Source organism: Coturnix japonica, chromosome 3 (genome assembly GCF_001577835.2).
Source record: "Coturnix japonica isolate 7356 chromosome 3, Coturnix japonica 2.1, whole genome shotgun sequence".
Taxonomy (NCBI): Eukaryota; Metazoa; Chordata; class Aves; order Galliformes; family Phasianidae; genus Coturnix; species Coturnix japonica.
The window spans coordinates 9899180-9920246 of record NC_029518.1 but is presented as its reverse complement, the minus strand read 5'-3'; the positions used below and the strand labels follow the sequence as shown (position 1 = coordinate 9920246).

Below are 21067 nucleotides of genomic sequence, written 5' to 3'. Positions count from 1 at the left end.
TAAGAACCACAGAAATGAACATACAGCTGGGAAACAAAATGAAAATTGTCCTTAAAAGTCCTTACGCAGCCCACAGAATGAATGCAAAGCTTTAGCAAATCTCTGAATCATTCAAATTACTACTTACTCTCTAGTATTTGTATTATCATGACACCTACAAGCCATGGCACTTTATTAAGGCACTCTTCCTCCTCAGCATAATGCCAGACACTTGGGATTAAGATTTGGAAGTCTAACACTTTTTTTCATGCCTTTATGCTGTCATGCCACCTCCTGTGTGTTCATTACAGCCCTCACAGCACCTGATGTCGGCCCAAGTACAAGCAGTGATGGACTGTGAGGTCGCCTGTCTCCACCAGCTCTGAGTTACCTTCAAAAGTAAGACTAAAGAAAGTATTTATCTCCTATGGACTTCTCCCCTCTGCTTTTGTCATCACACTTTTGTGATGACAATCCACACCATATGATTCTCAATTCAATTGCACCCCACAGGATCGTGCCAGATGAAGAATACCAGGATTCCAGGTAATGGAAAAACATTTATACACAGCAGAGCAAGCTGTTGAAGATTAGATAAAACACAACACTGATTCTCTCTCCTCCATAACAAGCTGACCCAATGATTACTTTCTACCATGTGTGCATCTTCATAGATCACACTTCTTGATAGAACTGCAAGGGTAGAAAGGAGCATACAGACCCAGTAACAGAAGTATTCTACTGATGCTAATTAGAAATTGCATAGAGCTTCTGTTGGTGTCTTGTGGTTGGTTTGTGTTTTTTTTCCCTCCAAAAACAGACATACTCTCAATGGACTGTACAGAAAGCAAAGAAAGAGCTCCTCTCAATTTTCCCTCCTCTTCTCCCCCGCAGTACATCTGTTTCTAAAGTAAGTTTGTATGATTCCCAGCCAAGAAGTGGCGCAGACCCTGAGCTGCCATCTCACATATCAAATGCACCTATATGTTCAGACACAGACTGAAGAGTAACAGTTTCATCTGTTCTGTGATATTGCCACAGCACATGCTGATTTCCACACCTTGCAAGCCCTTGCTGCAGCTCTGCCCACTCAGCTGCATTTAATGAGACTCAGCCCCCATACTGCATGACTGCACAGTTCATGATGTGCAGACCCAAACCAGTCTGAAGCCTGTTGGCCCAGAGCAGTGGCAGCACTGACATGCAACAGCAGATGCTGCCAGCACAGGAGTCTAGACTTTTCTCAGTTTGTATTGAGTACTATATTAAAGCAGGAGACTAGAAAGACACTCAGTAAGCATATGGGGATTGCTAAGTTGTGGCCTGAACCAGTGACTGAGTACTAGGTGAGAAGGTATAGCTAATCCAGGGTGCATGGATGCAGGCAATGGACCCAGGCAACCTTCTAATGTTCATTTAGCACTGGAATAGGCTCCCTATGGAGGCAGTTGAGTCACTATCCCTGGATGTGTTTAAAACCCCTTTGGATTTGGTGCTCAGGGACATGATTTAGCAGAGGGTTTTTAGTTAGGGTAGTATGGTTGGGTCATGGTTGGACTCGATGATCTTAAAGGTTGTTTCCAATCTGAGTGATTCTACGATTCTATGATTTAAGGGTTAGCAGCCAAGGAAGCAGGATCTCTATGTGGAGGTCACCCCCTTCTGAAGACTTAACCAACCTTTGGAAAGAGTAAGCCACTTTTTCCCATATCAGCTTCTGAACGGTATCTTGATGAATACCTTTGCAAGCATATTTATATCCTGGTAGAAGGCAACATCATTGCCTTCCCTCATTCCACAATAAGGCACAGGCTACATGAAGCTTAAGAATGAAAATCAGACCTGGCACCAAATTTGGCAGCGAATCCCAGCATGACAGTATTAATTACTTCCATTTCACATACAAGGATAAATAGTTAGTTCTATCAGGTATGAAAGGAACCCTGACCTCACAGCATCCCTTGGCTTCCCATATGACAGGTAAGAAAAAGGGTTCTACTGAGCTAGGGCATAAGATTGCCATGCAGGAGTCTAGCATTTATGGAAACAGCTCCTGCATATGAAATATACCCTTTAGCACGATTACACTGGCTTCTCGTAGCTGAGAACACAGGCAATTCACAGATACAATCTCTCAGATTTATTCACTGGATTAGGAAGACACAAGTTATTGTTGTTATGCTCACAAAGAAGCAGAATTGCTTCTAACAGGTTCTTGGTGATACCAGGCAACATACTCACAGGAAAGACAATAGTCAGACAGAAAGAAGAGTTGAACTCACTCAACTGCTAAGAGGGCTATCTGAATACACAGCACCTGTGTATCAACTGTACCAGACCATGGATTTCACTAGTTCTGCAGTCTGCCTTTAGCTTACAGCCACTACACAATAGTGGTGATGGGATTTTTAACAGAAAAAAAAAAAACAAACAAAAAACCAACAGCAATCCTGTTGCTACAGCATGATACACTGAGAAGAGATCAATCCTTCCTGACCTTCACAAGATAGCAGTTTAAATTCCCAGCACTTGTTCTCTTCTCAAGTACTGGAAGAACCTGAACTCAGTGATATCATAAAAAGAAAGGAGTTCAATTTTGAATATATTTGCTATGGACAGTAAAAACCAAATACCAACTACCAGAAGCTGTAACACGTAGCTTCAGACATGACCTGAATCTTCTGTAAGTTCACAGGAAATCCGTCTGTGAACATGTTTGAGGCTTATCACGAATAGAACACAGCTGAATAAACAAAAAAGAACTTCAGCTGAAATGAAAAGATGAGAATCAAAGATCTGGGTTCAGTTTTCAGGCAGCAGAATCATAGATCTGTTGGTTGGAAGCCATCTGGTCAATAGGCTCCGAGATGATACTGCATCAGCCCCTTTCCAGAGGTGGGAATAAGGTCCCTCCACATTCTTTCCTTACCAGAACCCTGACATAACACTTTCAACCATCAGAAATTTTTCTATTTCCTTCCCCATCTCTAAATCTTTTCACAGAAATTCAACATTAGCCTCATAAACCAGCTGGTCAAAAGAGGAAAAGAGGTGATTTTCTGCTGCACAATACAAAATGGATGTTGAAGTCCATGAAAGCATCCAGAGGAGGGCAGCAAAGCTGGCAACAGGGCTGAAGGTGTGTCCTGTGAGGATGGGCTGAAGATTCTTGGTGTGTGAGCTACGTAGAGGATGATGCATTTGTGGAAGGTTCAAACAGACTAATGTCAATCATGAAGCAATGGGGAAGAAAGGCGTAACAGCAGTGTGTACAGATATGCTTTAGTGAGTCATACTGGGAGAAAGTGAGCAGATTAAGTTGTTAACTCACTTACACAGCTGTTTACTCACTTATAAAACCAGCACAGCTATAACAGTTGTCACAACTTAAAGCCTCCTACCAAAGTAACAACCATTATTCATACTTCCCAACATCAGAATCTGGGACAAAAATAATATAAATGACAAGCTGCCAGCTGTAAAACACAGCATCAAAACTGCTATGTCAGAAAAAGATTAGAACTTTGAAACAGCATTTAATGTTAAATTTCTTTTTAAAAAAAAAAAAAAAGAATTTGTTAAGATGACGCTTAAGGGAATTTCCTGCCTAAATACTTTGTGTCTGAAAATAAAAATGCAATAGAACAAAAGTTTTGATAGAAATACAGCTATCTCAATTATACTTCTGTCTCAAAAATCTTCTTCATCTCAGAGTGGGATTTACTGTTAGCAGAAAGAGGGGATCAATACCTCATCTCAAACACCAATAGAATAGATAAATCCTGGCTAAGAGGTGTACAGAGCAGTATCTCAAGGCTCGTACTCATGGGAGGGGAATGGATCTATTGTGTGCACCAGGACAGAAGAGAAGGACCCAGTAAGCAAATGTACGCGTAACTCTTGGAAAGGTGTTGGCTCTTTTACAAAGTAAAAACAGAGCAACGTAAAACAAACAAACAAACAAAACAAACAAACAACAACAATTTACTGCGAAACAAAAACTCTCCTAAGATGTAACCTTATTTTTTTCTAAGCTTAGGGCAGTTTCCAGCTGTAGAAAACACTAGGATAAAAACTAGGATAAAATCTAAGATGCAGAAAAGCTGATAATCCAGTATTCATTTAGTGCATAGTTTTCTGAAATGCCTATTCCACTTCTGAAAACACAGAATTAGACCAAGAAAGATCTGATCTAGCCTGTGTTCCTTATAAGTTTCACTGCCAAATCTCAGCTTTCAGTTTTTGGTCCAATTCCCATGTTTGGTCGACCATTTTCAGTCGCAGTCGACATGGGAAAACAGGGCAAATCATATTGCATATCAACACAATCCTACCAACTGTGTGCTTGGATCCATCACAAGAGTTTGGCAGCTGAAGGTAATGCAGGAAGTTTTATGCCCTCCAAAATTGCAGTTTGCATTTCTGATTGAATGCTACATGAGAGCTTATGAATGCTGTATGCACAAAACTAAAGGGAAATAGAAAGAAGAGGCACACAATTTAGCAGTTTACAGGTGGACATATCTATAGTGACTCACCAGAAGCAACAAATGACTGAATTCCCAAAGATCATTCCAGATTTGAACAAGCTGTGTTCAACTTAAGGACGTGGAAGTTTTCATTATTGGCATTCTGAACTTGAAGATTCAGTTTATAATTAAGTATCATGCTGAACTAGAAAGGTGGTAGTAGCAAGTATCTGAGAAAGAGCCAAAGAGATTGATGATAAAACTTGAAAATCTAATTCTTTACAGCTAACTGTACCTCTGCACCACCAGTACTGACTGTTTTCCCAGAAGTGAGCTTTGCTGCCACTCATCCCACTCAAAGAAACCTGGATTGCCCTGGCATCTACACCACCAATTTCCAAGAGACAGGAATGTTGTCGTAATGTGCAGAGATTTGGCTTAACCTTATAGTCTTCATAACAACAGAAGCTACTGGTAAATCTTTTAGGATTACTATATATATATTTATATAATTTTTTTTTTAAGGGAAAAAAAAAACTTCACTGTGCTAAGAAAAGGAATACAAAGGGAACAACCAACATGGACCAAGGTTGAGCCAGTACAAGTTTGACCTGTCCTTATCTATGCTGGAAAATTATGACAGCAAATGAAGACAACAGACCACCTACTATCATGAAAAGCAATAACAAACGTTACAAATAACGCTAAGAAAAGCAGATCCCAGCAGGTCAAGTTTTCAACTAATAGAAAAACATTCTATCCATGCCACTACACAAATGTGCACCACCAACACCAATAGTTTGTGGAAGGGATTACTCTCATCACAGTGATAGAAACTGATCACAAACTATATAGCCATTAAAGGAAGAATTTATTAGGTTTGGCTGCTATTACAGTAGTCATAAATTTGCAGAATTAATACAGGATTGTCATAGATGTGTATTTGGACTCTTCTAGTCCAACTGAAGGCACAAAACACTTCTGACATCAGTGCTGGGGTAATACTATCTCTGAAATCAGATGTTTTTGAATCCCTATAAATGTCATATTTAGCCCAATATTCATATTTAGTGCAGATTTCATTTCATGCAGACAAATATGTTGGTTCTTATCTCCCAATGAACTCTGGAAGATACTTCAAGATATCACACCTGCTCTGGGCTACAGATTATCCTGAACAATGGAGTGATTTCATCTGTTGTTCTATTTTATCAGTCCAAAGCCATAAAACCTCTAATTACAGAATTTGCTTTTATTACTTAGAGAGCTGAAGGTTGAGATCCCGATTACAGCTGTATGATGGAAAAATACACTCACAGAGAAAAAAAAAGAAGGCAGTATAAACAATGTGATGACCAAACTTCTTCAAAGTTCAGCAAAATTGTACAGAACAGGAGTTCAGAAGGACAGCAGCCCAAGAATGAATAAGTCTCACAACACCACACAGGACCATGATACATGACTTCTGCACTTTGAATACAGAGTTGTGAACAGCCCCTTGATATTGCTGATCTTCTGATGCGTTATCTGCTGGGTAGCAGTAAAGTTGCCATTAAAAAAGCTTAGTATTTGATAAAGCCCTACAGATTTTTACCTGAAAGGTGTTGCTGGAGTGTAACGCATTAATCTGTGCATAGCTAAACTCTGTCATGCATCAGTATCAGTTCTTTGTTCCTCTACTTTGTCTTTCCATCTTAATGAACATCTCACACCATCTCCTCCAGGGGAAGCTTGCTAGCAGCCAGCATTGGCAATAGCTGAAAATCAACATTATATCTACAATTTACTTGTCTCACTGTTGCTGCTTGGAATTCACATATTAAAATTTACTTTCTGGAATGTTATTTTGAAGATAAAACTGGCAGGGAGATCTGGACAGAACTTCCCATATTGCTTAAAACAAACCAAACCAAAAAAGAACGGCAACAACAGAAAAATCAAAACAAACCAAACAACCAGGGGTTGACATTCTATTGAGATGTTGCCTTTCTTTCACCAAGCTTATCTGCCAAACGCTGTACACATTAAAACAGAATGACATAAAAATACTCTTATAGGTGCATTCTCTAATTCCACATATTTCAAAACAAATCAGAAAAGTGAAAGGCATCAAACACGGCTGCACTCCTGGTTGATGTCTTAAGATTTGCCTGAAAGACTGTTAACCTCTATGGGCATATTCATAATCAAAAGGGCTAGAAGTTGGCAGTGGAAAGACTTGATGCTACTCTGCAGAAGACTGTCATCAGAAGATGCCTGTTTTGGGACACTGAAAATCTCATGCTCTGTTTACCTGGTTCTACACACATAGTTGATGTCACTCTTCTAGTTGCCAGACTTATTTATTTACTTATTTTGAGAACCTTCTCAGTCCTCAGTTGTTTCTGTCACATCGCTTGACAAATGGAATAAAGCTGAAAGTATGTTTTCAGTGACTATCTTTTAAGGTAAGTTTGCTTTGATTCAGATTGTGCACACAATTATAAGCATATATTTTGCTACAAATGATCATGATAAGCACCACAGGAAAATCTATAGCTATATTGAAAGAAATAAAGGAGATCATGCAAAACTGAAGGATCTTAAGGTAAAATACCATTCGTTCTTCCTGCCTCTTATGTAAGCTATTGCAGAAATTGGAAATAGTTGTCCCTTAGCTCTGTTATTCTGCAGCTTAGAAGGCAAAGAACCATGAATTACAGTGGCGTGCCACTTTCTTTTTCTGGTTCCCTCCAAGATTTTTCCAATTATACACCCAGAAATTAATGCACTAAGAAAATCATTTCTCTCTCTTCCTTTCATACATATTTGAAGACAAATTCAAAAGCACAAGTTAAAAAAAAAAAAATCAGTAATTTTGTTCACTGATCCTTGGCTAGTCAGAAAATGGAAATTGAGGTAATTGGTCAATGCCAGCTAAACACAGTTCAGAGATAAGAGTTGGAAGGACATTTTTGGGGGCCATGAAGAAAGCATGAAGTATGGATGCTTCTTCTAGGACAGAGGAGAAAGGAGTAAGGAAAAAATCAGCATTCTAATAACACAGTTACTTCCCACTAGCAACATATTAATACAGAAACTCTCTTCATACCACAGGGAAGATCGTTCCTTAATATATACATCCAGTAAGTCTTGTTTTCACACTGGAATACCTTCTTCCATTTAAGACCAGTGAAAGAGAAGAGAGATGTATTCAGCCATTATAACTGTAATCTGAACTACATGTGTAAGCCCATCAAGTATCCTAGGCACAACCAATTCATCATTCTGTGAAAGTATTAACTTAAATTTATAGTCTAGAACTTATATGGCCAGATGCATAAAATCTTAATTACGCTTACCAAAGAAATACTAACTGTATCTCTCTTTTCTCACCCTGCAGTACACACAATTCTCATCTGAAACAATAGCTGAATATGCAATAATAATTTGTAATGTGAAATACTGTTAATGTGTTTCCTCTGAGAGTTCTTTTTCCAGAACATAGCAGAAACCACTTTTATTGCTCAAGTTTTCATTACAGAAATGCCATAGTACATATATCTTTGGTCTCTCATGTACCTTGCTACAGAGCGTGACAAGCTAATGGCAAGGCTTTTTCCTGCCTCTCTTCCCCCCTCCCCTTTTTACTATCATCAGTGCACTAATATTTAGATAGATTTACTTTGGAGCAAATAGTAAATGACTAGGAAGCTGTTTTCATTTCTCATTCTGATTAATGAGCTGGAGGAACACACCCTCCCTTCTTTCCACTTCTGTGGCTGAAAACATACTGAGCTTATGATTCTTCTACACCATTAAAAATAATTTTAGAGTTGCATTTCCATGCAGATGGATAAGACTTGTGTAACACTGATAGGTTTTCCAAAGGGAAATAAGGATCAGCAATGTCACCCTTCAGGATGAAGGATGTATGAAGGTATAGTACCAGACTGTTAAAACACTCAGCAAGTAAAGCATATATATGTTTCTCTGTCTCTCTTGCTAGATACATCAGCATTGAACAGTGCATCATAGCCCTCTCACACCAAATAAAACCAGATGTGAGACAGGAGAGGAGTGATGATGACACAACACAGTGATAACCATCTGAGGAATGAGAAAGAAAAGGCCAGTTCCTGCACAGAGTGTAACACACTGTGAGGGAGACTTTAAGAGGAATGGAAGTAGGCATGTCAAATACAGGAATGAGCAAAGGATCAAACATATCCCAGAAAGTACTCAGGGTGCTACAGAGGAAAGACTAGAGAAGTATCTGGGCCAAGCAAACTGTGAACAACAAACTCCTATCAACCACTTTTCCTATTTACAAAGACAACCTGTGAATCCTGAACTTGGAATAACTCCTCTGGTGGAAAGTACAACAGTATAAAAGACTGTTAGAATGGTGTATGTCTTTGTCCCCTGAGGATATTCTGAACTTCCTAAGAGAATGTTTGAAATGCTTCTGAGTGGATAAAAAGGGCATCAAATCCATTTTTCACATAAACACTGAGAAAAAATAGTACACATCACTTCCAGTAGGTAACCTAGGGCTGTCACAGGCAATGAATAGAAAACACAATACTTTCTGATCTATAATTGAGCAACAGCAGAGTAAAGGATGACATTAACCCGCTGAAGTTATTACTGCGGCTCGCTGTGCCAGTACCAAGCAGCTACATTACAGTGGATGCTGTTTGTAAAACCAACTGTGTTATCAGTCAGAAGATAACTGAACACAATCAAGGCATAAATTATTACAGCCGACTACGAGCAGAACTCATTAAGAAAACATCAGGAAAGTTAAAATGCTGCCACATCATCACTTGAAACAGAACAAGTTGTTGAATAGCAACAAATTTAAGATTTGCAATTTCTTTTTGTCTAAACCATTGGTAAAGTCATCCTGCAACAGAGTGGTTTTTCTTCACAAAGTAACATTATTATGAAGTCTGAGCACTGCCACAGTTCTCATCACAAGAGATTAAAGATGGTAGAAGCGAATAGGGTGTGCTGAAATTATTCAGCCTTACAGTTTTGGAAATGAAAATTCTTGTCTCAGTCCCTGTTGGACTGTTCTGGTTGGCCTCGTGACACACACACACGCTGTATGGTTTTAAAATAATGCCTTTAGATTCAGTCCATGCCATGTGCTTCTCTTTAAGGAGAGGAAAATCCGTGTAATTATGAATACTAGAGATCCCAATACAATTCTCGTGTAGTACAGATGTGATAACTCCCAATGTCTCATCTGAACTTTAATCAAAGTAATTACCACAGCTTATAAGAACAAATCAGAATTCCCATCTCAGAGAAATAGAGATATTTTTGATGTATTTTATCTAAAAATCAGAGGGAAAATGTTCCTCAATTGGATACTAATGAATTTAAAAAAAAAAAAAATAATAAAAAAATTGTCAATAATGAATTTGACGTTTGTTCCTGCAATTTTAAAGCAAAATATTCAGATTCATTTATCAGCATGTCTTACTTCACTTTCCTGAGCTGACCTGCAGTATTTCTGCCAGGCTCAGTTCATCACTATAATGCACTTTTATGATGCCATAGTGCTGTACAGCACAGCAACTCATGCGGTGCTATTATTCCTCACATACTCAGTTTCCCATCAGCACTCATGCACTTACACAACTGCCTTGGCATGCCACATCCTGGCTGGAGGAGACATGCAGTCTGATCACAGACACCATGCACATCCATATGGAAAAGGACACCCAGGCAGCAAAAAGATGCCCACAGTAATGCTGAAGAGATAGCTGGAAAGTGTTTGGCTGGGGCCAGTTCAAGAAACCAGTACTTCATCCTTGTCCTAAGGCAAAGCACTTGATCAAAGCTAAACTTTTCCCATGAAAACATCTGATTTCACGGAAGACAATTTCTGGGTAAAAGAAATTGTGCAGATGTGGCGTTTCAATTGGATATGATGTGCATCATTTTGAGTTTTGCCCCCTTCTTAACATCCTTGAGACTCTATTACATACTTGGGGTTACTCTGGAAATGGCTGATTGTTTCTGAAATAAAGCCTAGCTTAAAAAGAGAGGCAGGGTTTGTTTCACGGCTTGTAGCACTTTTCCCATGTTCTGGAGCTGAAGCATTGTCTGGTGGTTCCCGTTAAACCTGTGACTCTGTCAGGAAAGGAAAACTAATACGACATGTGTGAGAGAGAGAGAGAGAGAGTTGACTGCAGAGGCAAATAACTGCTAAAAAAATAATCAGGATTTCTGCAGTTTTAATTTCTCTGCTCATTGAAGCTTTCTACTGTAAGGCAATTAAAACCAGGCATCAAAGGCACATGAAATCGGGATTGAGTAGTGATTAATTTGAAAAAGAAGCTGTGTTCCTATTTTAGTTAGTTCAGTTAGGAAAAGACATCAGTGTCATAGGAGTGGGGAGAATTAATGTGACGAGAAATGTTGGGAGGGCACAGGGAAAAGAGCACTGAATGAGTATGTACAAAGCCTGTCCTCCATGGGGTGAAAACGTGTCTGCCACGAGGTGCTTATGATGAGGCAAAGAATCCAGGAGCGGATACAGACTTACAGCTTTCCTAACTTGTGTGTAATTTTTTTCCCCTTTACATTGGCCCTGCAATTGGTCCTACAGTGCGACAGGTACAGCATTCGGATTTTGTGCATATGCTGAAATTCTAGGGATGAATGCCTTCTCCACAAACAGGGCTTGGCCACTCACTTGAGGTGAAGGGGACACACTTCACTCTCTTTGCTGAAATCAATCCCCTCGGATCTGAAAACCCAGACTTCAACATTCTACCTCTCCACTAAAACCTGCACTCTTCTAGTACAAATAACAACGTAAACAAAGTGCCACTCTGCTGCACTTCTACTGAATACAAACACTAATGATATGTTAGGAGATCTCTTTAATGCTCAATAGTGTACATCAGCATAGTACTACCTACTTCAGCCATATCTTAATGCTTTAAGAGTCCTTGAGATCGCTCCATGAAAGCTGCTGTAGGACAGCTGCAGCATCACTTGCTTCACTTTGGAGGCTCTTCCTGAGAACATTCACCTCAATGAGGCCAGTTTACAAGGCTCTAACAGGCTGATGTTTGTATACATTTGGCAAAGGTTTTCCTGCATAAGTGGCAGCTGGGTTCTACACAAGAGAAGGCGTCCGAAGCTCACAATGGACTGCAGCAAGCAGTACTAGACCTCAGTACACAAATAGCTGCTTTGTGCAGACTCCCACCTTCAGACCTAGAGTAGTTTAAGAAGAAAAATATCCAAATCAAAGAGAACAAGCTAGAGGCAAGGAGTGAGGATGAAAAGGGAGAGAGAGAATGAGATCTACTGCGGAGATGGAAAGACTGGTTAGGAGAAATGTTTGGAACAACAAACTACAAGACAAGGCCACAATGAAATAGAGGGAGTAGGAGCAAGTGAGCGGAGACAAAACAAGTGATAAGTGAGGGAAAGATGGAAAATCTGCTTTCCAAGATGGCGCCCCTCTGTCTCTTTTCAAGTTGTTAAGGAAAGAAGTCATTAAAATTATACAGAATTTTTTCCCCCTTTTGTACTAGAAGCCAGTGGGAAGCAAGAAGAGAAAAGAAAGCAGGATGTTCACTAAAAAATGCATTTAAAAACTGATAGCAGTCTGCTCGCAAACACAGGTTGATGGTACTGCCAACATCCACTGCCTTGATACTGGCAATCAAAATCCCTTATCTAAAGCAGTAGTAATAGCAGAGTTGGTTCTTTTGCAAACCTAATCTTGACCTGGAGAAACTGCCTATAGGAACAAAAAGAGAACCAAATTCCCGAATAAAACAAAACAATACAAAACTAAACTAAACTAAAGAAAAAAGAGGAAATCAAGTTATCTACTCTTGCCAGATGTTATCTAGTACTCTAAGAAACAAGTAGCTGAATTGGTCATCTAGCATGAAATAATAACAAACTATAATCATCATGGCTTTGATATCAATCTACATCATCAAAAGCATTAGCACACATTCCCCACATCATGGCCTCTTGAAAGCCAGGAACTTTGAACGAAAAGGAGCAGAGATGCATACATAGCTGCTAGACTTGAAAATAGTATTTCCTTTCAAGCTAAGACAGCATCCAAGTGGATCAACTCATGTTCTTATTACACTTAGCAAGAAAATCTGCAGATGTTTGACACCCTAAAAATATTCAGGTCACCCACTGCACTTAATGTACTGATAGCAGTCTTCTAACTGATGTTATCTTAACATACCTGAGCAAGGACACTGCTGAGGATAACATTTTTCCTACATTTTGCATTTGTCTTTTGCTGAACAAAATCAAATTATTTACTTTCTTTCTAACAAAGTATTTTGATATAAATATTTTGATAAAATCTCCCCCTCAGTCTAATTTTATTCTACTGTAAAGGAATCGTAAAAACTGGTCACTGATTTTGAATATGAAAGACAGCTAAATTTGTCTCATTCTCTCTACTTAATGATTCCATTGCTCATATTCCTTGCTAGATGAAGCGAAATCATAAATTCTTCATTGCCTCACAAAAGACTTAGCCTTGTGCTTAATTTCTGCCGTTTTATCCTTACGCAAAGTTCATCAAGGATGGCAGATGGTGCTGCTGGTTCAAGTCCCAGATTAGAATAGTTTTGTCTTGTCAAAAGGAACTCTATTATGCATCTTTGTGGCCTCAGTCCATCAGCACGAATGGCACAACAGGCTAGGGATGATCAGAAAAGGCACCAATTATAATCAGTAAACAAACTTCACTGCTGCTATTTCCAGTTGAAAATCATGTTTAGTCAACCCAATATAAGAGGTAAGAAATGTCACGAGGTTATTGGCTGACTTTTATGAAGAGCTGGCAACTGTACTCAGTTGTACTCAGAGAACTCAATGCTCACAAAGAAAACCAGATGAACACAGCCCTTGCAAAAAGGTAGAGAGGAGGCAAGTAATTCCAACTTGGTTCATTTTAAGAACAAATGTTATACACCACAGTTTGTGGAACAAAATTTCTGCCATAGAAGTCAAGAAGTCTGTTGTAGTATAACAGTGTGCAAAGTATCTGACAGTCTTCTCTGAAAACTGTGCATTAGGTGTTGATATACCCAAACTACCCAACCCAAAACTACTTTTTTGCCATACTAATCACTGACACTAACGGTTTATTACTGCCAGTACGACAGAGCCCTCACAGTACTTCATTAGAGAAATATCATTTGTACTGTACCAGAAAAGAATGAGAAAACAAAAGTAGCTACTCGATAGGAAAAAAATGACAGGAAAATGGCAACTATGTTGAATAATAGCGTTTGGTAGTTGAGAATTTGGTCTATCAAATAATGTTATTGTGCTCTTAGTATCTGCTGTAGTTTCCACAGCAATAAGAGGCATTGCTTTCAGAGCACGCCATGTAATATATTCACAAGTAAGCTAAGTTAGTGTCCAAACAGGCATCCACCAACTCTCTGGGCAGAATTAGATTCTTAAGAATTAACATGGCGACAAAACCACTGTGCATAGTGGGACAGCTGCAGAGGAGCTTTCATAGAACTAGAAATTTACTTATTTCCCTTTAAGTTCAAAAATAAGTAAGAAGTTAAGAAAGCAATTATGCTGCAAACTATAAAAGTTTGCCAAGAGCAGAATGACAGAGAACAAGGCTAGAGGGAAGCAGAAGAACAACTAGAAACAAGGCTGTCGATATTAATGAGGCATGGTGCCTAGGCTCCAGAAACAAGCGTTGCAAGTGTTGTAACTGCGAGGAAAGAAAACTCAGTTGATGTTTGTGCAGGCTTGTCTGCACAGAGATGAAGCACAAAATGGGCTACTGTCAATATGGGGCAGTAAAAATTAGCTCAGAATGGCTTTTAAAAGTTGGAGTAGAAGCCTTGGGAAGAGGGGAAAACACGAGGTCATATAACAGGGGAGACACATTAAAGGAATGAGGGAAAGAAAGAGTAAAAAAGAAAAGAAAAAAAAAAAAAAAGACTTGGAAATTGAGATAACCAGCAAAGAGGAACCTGCAATTCTGAAGGACACAACATAAAAGTTTATGAAGACAGATTTTTATGCCTTGGATAGTATAAAGTGAGATTACATTGCTCAGGTTGGCCTGTAGAAAATGTTTCAGCCATATATGAAATAAATTTTATTAAAGCTTATTTGGGTTCAAAAGAACAAATAGCCAAAACAGCCACTTTCAAGGGTGTTTCAAATTTGTTACCATGACCAAACTGGCGTCCTTCCTATGAGGTCAGATGTGATAATCTCTGGAGCTTCAAGCACAGAATCACCTTCCATAACCCAGGTAGCTCACTAACAGGTGTTGTAACAGACCCAAACTGATTTCTGATCAGTTTTATTGGGACTGTAATGAATAGCAAAAAAAAAATAATTACTCGTTTTTGAACTTACTTTGGTTCATTTTGGTTGGCACAAGAGGTCATATAATACTGCCTCTTCACTATGTGACATGCCACAAAAATGAATGGCACTCCAAATTTAGTTTCTGGCAATATTAATATATCATTCTTTATGATAGTTTACTTCCATATATATATGTCTGACAGCAAACTGGTACAGTCCAGTCTCAATTGACAGTACCGTAAATCTGTCTGGAGCAGCTTGAAGCGTTACTGCTTTGGTGTACTTGAGTTGAAACGCAAAAATAAGGCGCATTCAAAGGCTTAATAACGCTGCACAAAATATACGAAAAGGAACAGTCTCTCTCAAGAAATTACATAGCACTTCCTCAGCAGCAAAACCACTAAGTTTAAGGGAGACATGTAGAGACATTTACCTACCTCCAGTACTAAAATGACAATCTACATAATCTAGTGCTCAAGTGGAATGAGAAAACAATCTTTGCACAGCTGAAGACAATTGCAGGTCAGGTTTCTAATGTTTCATAAAACTCTGAAGGGTTCCACTTCACCTGAAATTGTCTGAAGGTCTTTGATGTGAATCTTTCTATACCCTGAAAATAAACTAGAATTTAATTCCTCAGGGTGCCACAGTCAAAAGAGTTAAAGCTTTCTTCAGACCTAGGGTTGAGATACTGAGAGAATCAAGTTTTTGTTAGGGAGAGAAAAAAAACATGTTTCCAAAACCAAGCACTTATTGTGAAAAGGACTGATACATTGAGGTTATCAAGTATGGTGCCTTTTGAAAAAGGAAGGGAAAGGGAAGTGACACATTTTCTTTGCATTCAGTTTGCCAGACTGAAATGGACCAACAGTTGGCTAGTGGATAACAGCATGGGAAAAGCTTAAGGACTTATTTTCTGCCTAGAATAGTTGAAGGTCCATCTTCTAAAGTGAGGGTTAGTGGTGCCTGGCCACTACTGTTGGAGAGCTAGGTTTCTAATGAATCCATACATCCAGATTATTTTCTGTATTAACTGAACTTCACAAATGAGTAATTCAGACTGGATGATTTAAACTCAATTTTAGGCATCAAAATACATCTCTGAAAATTTACAGCACATTTTTCTCTCATAGAATTCTAAATTCAAAATTCTAAAGTGCTTATGTGAAGTACCTCAAACATAAATATTTTGGTCTTTGGTCTTATTTTTTAGTACAGATATCTGCAAAACAATGTCAGTCTTTTTTTTTTTTTTTCCATAAGCTAGTAACGTGTTTTCAGGGAGAAAATAATAATAATACAAGAAAAAAAAAGCAAATTCATCATGCCGCTAACTTGAAAAAGGCACTTTCAAGGCTAAAGGGTTCCAAGAAAGTAAATTACTTCTACTAAGCCAGTGGATTTGTGAGACAGACTAGCAAAAGAAACTATGAGGGGGGGAAAAAAGAAAAAAAAAAGAATAAGAGAACAAGAAGTAGTAGAGGAATAACCTTCAGACTTCAAGATCCAAGGTCAAGTGTGACAGATGATAGCGAATCCTTCATTTATTTTTTTTGACATCTATCCATGCAGTCAATCCTGAGTGAAGTTGTATATGCCAGAAAGGGAATAGCCTATCATGATTTGTAGTAACCTTCAAAACTAGATGCTCTTTCTTTGTGGAAAGTTCTCTGTGCAGAAATATATATATATCTAGTAAAGTACTGCCCGTATGGAGAAACAGTATTTTCTGGCTTCCTTGTTCATATGTGCACGTTCAGATTTCAGTCTTCATTTCAGAGACATCTTTTACTACATCTATTTACAAAGAAGTCTTCAGCTGAGTCTTAAAAATGGTTAAGGCTCTAGACTAGGCTGGAGATCCTACTCAGCTCGAAAATCACAGACAACTTCTGTTAAGTCTCCTTAAGTCAAAAGACATATAGTTCAGTATTGCTGTGGTTTCACCCTGATGGACAGTGACACTGCACCTGAACTGCTCTCTCATTCCCTTTCCACAAAGGAAAAGCAGGAGAGAAAATACAATAGAAATGTGCTCAAGAGTTGAGATAAGAACAGGGAGATCATTTACCAGTCACTGTCACGAACAAAATGCACAGCTCAGGGAGATTAGTATAATTTATTGCCTGTTACTAATAGACTAGAGCAATGAGAAACTACAAGCAAACTAAAACACCTTCACCCTTCATCCATCCTCTTTTATCTCCTCCCTCCCACACCCTTCCTACTTCTTCCCTCCAAGTGGGCTATTGGAATGAAGGTTGTGCTCAGTCCCTAACGCTCCACCTCTGCCACTCCATCTTGGTCACTCCAAGAGCTCCAGAGCAAGGACTCTCCCACAGAATGCTGTCCCTGAACTGATCCCTCATAGGTGTCCCACAGGCTGCAGCTCTTTAAGAACTGCTCCAACATGGGTCTGTACTACGAGGCCCATGTAACTATCTAGCTCACCTCAAATCAATTCAAAAGATAAGATTTCAACAAGTATAACATCCCGGTACTCCTAGTCAGATAGCTGATCTGAGGATCTTCACTCTCTCCACTTTTCAGGAAGGCATAGATTACCTTCATAGGAACAGTATCAAGATCTGTGTGTTATCTAATATTAGGGGCAAAAACATGTAATAATTTTCTGTAATGAAAGACCAAATTGAAGCTATGTTTTCATTTGCTATGTAATTACTAAGAAGTTCTATTTCATGTACAGTATGTAATATAATTTGTTCTTTCAATTTACCACTAAGAGTACAGTAGAGATGTAAAATAACAATGGTAATTAAAATATATGATGCTATTTTTGTAACCTGCCCAGCTCAAGTTTATCTGAAATAAACAGATCAAAATAAATAAAAATTAATCCTGTGTTACAAACTCTGACCTTGTTGAAAAGATTCCTTCTGTGTTTTCACCACTCCATTAGGTACATTTACAATTGCAGTAACTTCATAATTACAGATTTAACAGATGGGAAAAATAATTAACAGGTGAAATGAGATCAGTGGCCACAGCGACAGTTTGACAAGCACCAAGGAGCTCCTGGTCAACATTCAAATTGCCATTTTAACTCTGCTTTCCTAAATAACCTATATGTACACATATACACCTTCTGTCTCCCCAATGACAGTAACACAAAAATGCAATCTATTGAATAGCAATAAGGAATGAATGCGGGAGCAGGAAAATAGCAAAAAAGCATACCTGCATCTAGTGACATTTGGGATAAATCAGAAGGTGCTGTGTTCCATGTCAGAAATTATAACAACCTTTCTGCCATTACAAAGAATTGATTGTCATGAATGGATTCATCATTTGCGGGTGGCTTGTGAAAGACAACAGATATCTTAGGAAGGCAGAAGAGACTAACCATATCAAAAGCATCAACTCAGATCATCTAGAAACTCTACCATGCAACAAATCTAACTGAATATAGCAACACATTATTCCTCATCAGTCCTACAGATTGCTTGGCAAAGGTCTATCCAAAGGTACTCCAAAACCAGTAAGATTAAATAGAGAGTAAGATATTTTTTTTTATCTTTAAAGAAAACTCAAAATCAAAACAGCTCCGTTATTCTGCTGTTCTGATAAACAGAGATAATTATCTTTCAGTGGTAATCATTGTTACAAATATTATGTAGAAATATGTTGTTATTCTATTTGGCAAAGTTTCTGTATAACACAAACCAAGAATCCCCTTGCCAGCCTCTGGTATTCCATCAGTCAGGAACCATTTGCAGTTATCACTTCTGGCATACTGTTCCTGGTGTCTGCTCCATCTGCCCTATCTTACTGCTATGTAACGTGTCTTAAATTACCCAGTTTTCTTCCTATGCAGAATATATCAGAGGCAGTGAAATATGTCAAGAAAGAAAAGAAAGCAATAATGCACCTTCTAAATAACAATTTCTGCAAGGCCTAGGATTTATAAGGAATGAATACTTCTGTAGTCCATGGGTCCAGGCTACCTTTTTTCTATGCTGAATGAGACCATAGGAACAAACAGAACATTACTAGCTCTGCCTTGGACTATTAATGTATTCTGAGTATCCACTCAGATGAAAACATGTCTTTTGCTCAAAAGCACAGCATGACTGAATCCTGGTAACAAATAAATATTTGGTGCTATACTGTTGCTAATAAAATTTCATGGCTGTACACATATTTTACTTCAAATTAGTTTCACATGCTGCCAACCAAAACCTTTGCTTGGCTGTTTTCATGCCAAATGAAAGAGTATTACCTGAAAGCATTTACATTTTTCTCTTGTGAATGTACATGAATCGTGAACACCTTATAAGATATTAATACATGTAATTTGGGTTATGGAGTTTGGAAGAAAAAAAAAAAGAAGGGAAAAAAGGTACTGACACCTGGTATAGCTCAAGAGATGAGAAAATCCACCCTGGAATTAATATACTGCATTCTTTAAGTGCATTTGTTTCAATAAAACATTCTTTTTCTGCTATAAGCCTGATTTTGAGCAATGGCATAGAGTCACAACTGCTGATACAGGTTACCCAGAACTGCAAATACTTTCCATCTCTTATTTGCAAAACAGTTCGTAAAGTGCATTGAAGCAAAGAATTGTCACCTGTAAAACCTTAAGCTGTTTCCATTTATAGCACAAGCTCATCACTTACGAAACCAACCGTCTTCCATTTAGAGCTTTAAAAAAGTTGATAGAATAGTCAAAGAATTGATTACCAGACAGTATGATTTGGGGTTATTTTTGCAATTTCCAGCACAAATTAAAATATTACAAGGAATACCCACTATAGGATTGATAGTTAATCTAACAACTTTGTTGAATTATTATTGACTTCTGATGAGCTATTCTTGTTTCCTACTTAAAGAAAACGTTTTTGCAGAAGTAATATTTGCATGCTTTATTTCAATCAGAGATAACCAACTATTATCACTCCAAATAGAGGGCACAGGAGCACTTATCAATTCTAGAATTAAGGTTAAGGGCAAATGATAACAATGTTAGCCTGTAATCTGTGGCTGCAGTCTGATGGGCAGATACTTAACTATCATTACATGACCTTTATGTGAGCATAGTAGCAGAGCCTTTCTGCCTTGCTGAGCAGGGGCAGAGCAATTATTCTTGCAGTGAAGAGACGAGAGTGGAGAGAAAAAAAAAGAAATGGCCAGTTGCTCTACTTGCAAAGTTTTATAGCACCAGAGTACCAATGAATCACACATGCATGGTGAAATACATGGTGAAATACAGCATGGTGAAAGCCATAGGCAAATCCTACCCTACAACCATACTACCCTATGTGCCCTGGAAATGCTGCTGTGGAACGAACTGTATGTCTCTAAAAGTATGGGACAGTAATAACCAAGATCACCGTCTTTAAAAGCACAGACTCCTTTTGCTGCGGTGACAATCTCTGCCTGCCATCTGCAATGCGCAGCTGAATAGCCTGTATTGTCTGCAGCAGATGGCAAAGGTATGCATTTGCTATAGTAGTTAAAGCGATCTTTCTCTTCCCTTTAGGGCTCCTCACATTTGGCACTTGCCTGTGCTCCTGGTGGGCTCTGCCTGCCCACAGATGTGAGCAAGAGTTCCTCCGTTCAGCACAGCAAAGCACTTAACACACAGCAGTACCACTGCAAATGCCAAGGAGCGGTGCCGTTGCCAATGCAGGAGGAACTTTGCACAAAGTACGTTTATTAGCTGTGACATACAGCACAGCATTTTCGAAGAGCTAAGGAAAAAGACAGCTGCTGCAGTTTCCCTAATTACCTTTCCCCAGACGTCAACAGTAATTTACAATTTGGATGATATTGCTGGAACTAAGTACAATTTAGATCCACACACAAGCTCTCCTCCTCACTTTTATAGGCCATGTGTTATATGAAAATTACTGCTATTCAAACTGTTTCTATGGCTTAGGTTATCTTCTGTCAGGTTTTTTACTGCACATTCTTCTTTTGCTACTGGAAAAGACAGAATTTGCTGTAGACAGTAATCAGATAATCACATCTTGTTTCAAGCAGAAGCCAGCAGGATTTGCTACTTGAAACTCTCTAATTTATCACATCAAAACTAAAAAACATTCAGAATGCTTGGTAAAAATTATGCTTCTTAACACATTCCTTAACAACAACAAAAAAACCTGTATACAACAGGGACAACGTTAACCTCATATAAATCCAAATTCAATTCTAAATTACTCCATTATTCTAGTGGTTAAAAATATGTACTTTGTTCAGCTACAGCTTCTGCTAACTAAAATCTAAAAGGATAAATGGAAAGCCTGACAAATTAA

General features: G+C 38.5%; 1 protein-coding gene across 4 annotated transcripts in view; it reads right to left on the bottom strand.

Moving 5' to 3' along the window:
* ALK (ALK receptor tyrosine kinase) overlaps window positions 1–21067 on the bottom strand; it is a 258012-nt gene that overhangs the window by 121758 nt on the left and 115187 nt on the right. The gene's annotated exons all lie outside the window — the stretch shown is intronic.